Source organism: Geospiza fortis, unplaced genomic scaffold, assembly GCF_000277835.1.
Source record: "Geospiza fortis unplaced genomic scaffold, GeoFor_1.0 scaffold16, whole genome shotgun sequence".
In the NCBI taxonomy this organism is placed as follows: domain Eukaryota; kingdom Metazoa; phylum Chordata; class Aves; order Passeriformes; family Thraupidae; genus Geospiza; species Geospiza fortis.
Genome location: NW_005054302.1, coordinates 3728803 through 3733771, shown reverse-complemented (window position 1 = coordinate 3733771; position 4969 = coordinate 3728803).

Here is a 4969-nt window from a genome sequence, read left to right as displayed (position 1 = left end):
ATCTGTCCCAGAACCCAACAGCTTTCTATGTCTGGATTTCTTCATCACGTGTATTTATCTGTGAGATATTTAATATGCATGGCCCTGCTTCATTTTTCATGACTGACCTTACAGAGTACAACCCAAGCACCTTTCAAGTTTACACCTTTTAAGACAGTTATCTTTCAAAATATTTTTTAAGAGTGTCTCAAGAAAATGCCCATGAAATTCTGCTTAGAATTATGCTAAGGGAAGGTTGACAGTAGCATTAAACTAAATCAATATGTAAGCACATTTACATGAGGGCTAGTTCTAGAAAAAGGCTGAGTAGCACCTCCTTCTACACGAAACTGATCTCTCAGTTTTCTAAATAACTCATACTTTCAAGCTGATGAGCAGATTTAAAGCAGGGATTTCAAGAAGCTGGAGATAATTTAGAAGCAGAAATCAACATTGACTTTTGCCAGAAATGTAGAAGACTTACTAGCAATGTAAGCAGAGGTTGAGGAGAAAGCAAAAGAACTTCAGAAAGAAAGATGACACAGTATCCCAAAACCAGAATGGCTCCTGAGGAGCTGAAGAGTTAAGCAGGAAGGAGAAATTTCGGACTCTGGCCAGGAAGATGGCATTAAAGGCTTGATGTGTGTGACATTAAAGGCAGCTTGATGTGTGTGGTGAGTTAGGAGAAGGGAAAGAAGACAGAGTAGAGGAAGGCAAGAGTGGGACACAAACAAAACAAAACAAAACAAAAACAAAAACAAAAACAAACAAACAAAACCCAAACCATTTACAGGAACAAATTCTGAACTGCAGTGATTGAACTTCAAAGTACAGGAAGGTGGGTGGCAGACATCAAAGTAGAGACCCAAATGTTTTCTTTTTTTTAGAGGCTGGAATGTGCTAAAACTTGTTGTGTATGGGGAAAGAGCTGTAGGATAGGTAAACAGCATAAGGGAATGGGTTGAGATGGAGCAAGGAAGAATAAGAAATTGGGCAGGAGAGGGCAGGAGATGACAGGAGACCATATGTGCAAATGGAGCTACTAGAAGGAGAGAGCAGAAGACAAACTACATTTTTGCTGGCTGTTCAGCAGAGAAAGAAGAAATATAAGCTTGGTAACAGGGGAAGTTGTGGAGGTGTAAATTGGGGGAATAATTCTGCAGGGACTGGTAAGATCCTTCATGAGGAAAAATATCTGATGGAAGGATAGTTTGAGAAGTGAGCCAAAAGACTCATGGAAAGGGGAGATGATTATCTGGAAGGAGTTACAAAGGGCAGCACAGGGGAGTGTGCAGCCGACAGTGACATTTTTAGAGATGAACTGGGTACTGCAGAGACAGCAGGAGAAGGTGGGGAAGAGATGGACATGTCACAAAATAGCGAGGATGAGCGTCAGGCAGAAAGGATAGAAATAGGAATGGCTATGGTGCTTACCAGCATAAATAAAGATGTTAAGGTGAAGGTAGAAGAGCAGCAGGCAAGGGAAGAATTGTAAAGGGATGAGACTGCAGAGTATGTGTGGACAGGAAAGGGAGGAGAAAGAGGCACAGAGTTTCAGCAAGAGTCAAAAAGAATAGCCTAGATAAGGTTTCTAAAGAAGTCTGTCCGTGTGACATTTTCAGCTGTTCTTGTGAAGCCAGGAGGCAGTGACCTCTGCCTCTGGAGGGACTGAGCAGGCTGGGAACATCCTTGGATGTGATGATGTGATCCTCCAAGGGCTCCTCAGCAGCCTCACCAAGAATCTCAGTCCAACCCCAGTACTGGTTGCTTCTCTTAAATGAGCCCTTCTTTAATCTCTTAACACATGACACAAGATCAAATTTTAGGAAAACCAAACCTGTAGAAGCCCTTCTGCACTGCATAAAGCAATCCTAAAATTAAAATGTTCCATTGTAAATATAAAAATGAGGATCAAATTTATAACATGTGGTTTGGTTAAATTTTAAATTGATTAATTAAGGGCCAAGAGTGAGAAATAAGTTCCCTTTGTCTGAACATTAGATTTAATAATGAATTCTCCAGCAATTATGTAGATCTCATAGCTATATCAGTGCTGCAGGGAGTGCCTACAAATTCCCTAACTGGGGGTGAGATACTTTGTACCAACAAAGCTGGACTCCAGTCCCTCTGGAAGTTGGTTCCAGTCAATCCTCTACATCCTCCCTCTCTTAGTAGGGTTTTACTTCCTGATACTTAGCATGGTGGTTCAAGCATCACCCTTTCACAGTTAATCTCAGGCATTTTACAAAGGCCTGATGTTGAGCAGAAAGTCACTGCAGACCAGCCTCCAGCACTGGCTCACAGGGCACCTCCATTCTCATGGTATGGATAAAGCCAAGGCAGCACCAGGCACAGCACAGCAGTCTCTGCTCTTGCTATGCAGAATACATGTCCAGATTGCTCCCTCCCTGAATTACAGCCTCCCTACTTCAGCTGGATTTACCTGGCACCCAGCATGGAGACAGTGCCTGCCCCCAGCGTGAGCCATAAGCACTCCCTCAGCCACACTGCCCTCAGGGGCTGGTTGCAATGGGGACAGGATTCTACTTCTCATTCCAGGAAGCCAAGGAGTAAAGGCACCAAGGCAAAAAGGTTTAGCAGGGCAAAGGTCACAGTGCTTATCACCCTGGGATCTTCTGTCCTCTTGACAGATCGAGGACACTGTGTTTGCCCAATGGCCTCAGTGCACTGCCAGCACCCAGAACCAGCGCCAAGGCTAAAGAGTCCACAAACCCAGCCTTCAGAAGGCTCTGGCATTCCATTAGGTGAACAACAAACTAACTCTGACCCCACAGCCAGGGGCATCAGAACTTCCCAGGATCTCTGGACAGCAAGAGATCTCCTGGTTTTAATGGATTTTTTTTCCCCTTAATGGATTTCTACATAATTAGCAACTGCAGTCACTAAAAGCAGACCCCCAAGCTTTATGGCGTGTTGTCTCTGTCCTTGACAGATGGGTCTTTTCCATTGAAGAGAATATTCCCAAAGTATCCACCCTCTTCAGTACACCCTGGTCATTGCCCAACCAAGCTCTAAATATGTGGGACAGTATTGTTGAGAATTCCCAAGAATCATCAGTACTTTAATTCCTGCCTAAACTCCAGCTTGTCACAGTAGCCATGCAGGAGAAAATCTGCCAAGCTGCCAATGTGGCAGAGGCTGGAATGCAGCTCAGTCCAGACATGTCAGTGCAGTGAGTCCATTAACCTAACTGCAAGCAGGGTTGCAAATTGCAACCCTGATGAGACTAACGCTTGAGCAAGATTGTCTCAGGGTGCTGAAAAGTTAGTGGTATTAAAAAAAAAAGAGTGTGAGCAAGTTGCTTGGACAGATCTGCTGGACCACAGACACTATGGTTGCAGCTCTAATCATACAAAAATCATCACAAACTGCAACTTTTTAAACTCTGAGAAAGGCTAACTTCCTTTTTCTCTGCCATTAACAGTTGCCCTGAGATCTCTAGTTATTTATAAACCATGCTGCTGTAGGAAACCCTATAAATATCCAGAGCGATAAGCATGCCCTTATTATTCTTAGAATGGACAACTAAGTAAAAATGGAAACCACCCTTGGCCTACTGGAACTTCTGCAGCCGCATCCTCTGCCTCCACCCCATCAAGCTAAAAGCAGCACTGCCAGCTCAGGACTTGACCTCATCATCATAGTCTACACCTCAATCTTTGCATCTGATAGGGTGACAGCTGGGCATCTGACCACCACACACAGTCAATGAACCCAAGAGGAGACGCAGGACATTTGACAGACAATGCAGGAAAGTGGACAATGCACAGCATAGAAGATTACATTCTTCAAAGTGCAAAGATTATTGCTAGGAACAGCACAAATAGGTCCAAACCTGGGCCTAGCCATGACACAAAACATCTACAAAACTCAGTTTTCCACAGGAGTATTTTTTGCGTACTTCTAGTGTATACTTTGCAATGCTTTCACATCACAAAAAAAAAAGTTTAAAATTTTACACTTTTCTGGGCCGACTTGTTTTTGACTTCTTCTTGCAGCTGGAGTTTTTTTAAGGTCTATTTCAAATCTACCTGTGAATGAATGAGAAAATCTGACCCTGTTCCACTAGAGAGCTCACAGCATATCCCTCTGAGTGCTCACTGCCAGGCTGCAGCTGCCCTGGGAAATACCATCTCAACGAGGAAAATGAGGGCAAATTGCTTGATTTTATGTGAGGACCAGCAAGGCCACACCTGGAGTGCAGTGTCCAGTTCCACAGCCCTCAGCTCAAAGGGAATGTGGAGAAACTGAGAAGGTGCAGCAAGGGTCAGTAAAGATGATCAGGAGCCTGAAGTCCCAAAGAGAGGTTGTAGGAGATGGGTTTATTTAGTTTGGTGAAGGGAAGGCTGAGGGAGGATGTAATAGGAATGTAAAACTGGTTGTAAGGGGGTTACAAACACAACAAAGCCAAACTCTTCTTGGTCAGGGCAGATGATGGCATAAAAAGTAGCAAAAACATGAAGAAGCAAAAGGCATTTATGCAACTGTGACACATAGTGACTTCCTAAAATATTCAGCCCATGTGTTCCTCTAGTAGAGCGTGAACAGATAACTCCACAAACACCGTGTGCACTGTTGGCCGAGGAACTTAGCAGCTGTAGCAATGTCTGGTATCATAACATTTGTAACTGAAAACTATTCAAAATTCAAGCCTGAAACCAGAGAAAAATTAATATAACATTAACTTATTGGAAGCTGAATTAATACTTTCTGGATCTGATTTGTTTTACTCCTCACGGTCCTTGACTACTTTTATTTTTTATGAGTTCTCTTCCATAAAAGCATTTCAACCCCTTTTGAATTAAAGGAACAACTCAAAGAATTAAACGGAAACATTTCAGAACTGGTGAAACTATTTCTTTCTCTCTATTTTGTTATAAGACTATTTCTAAGCGAACAAAAGAGTTAAGGCATAAAAATCTTGTCTGACAGCCATAATGTCACTTTGTAGCTAGAGGGAACATTCCTG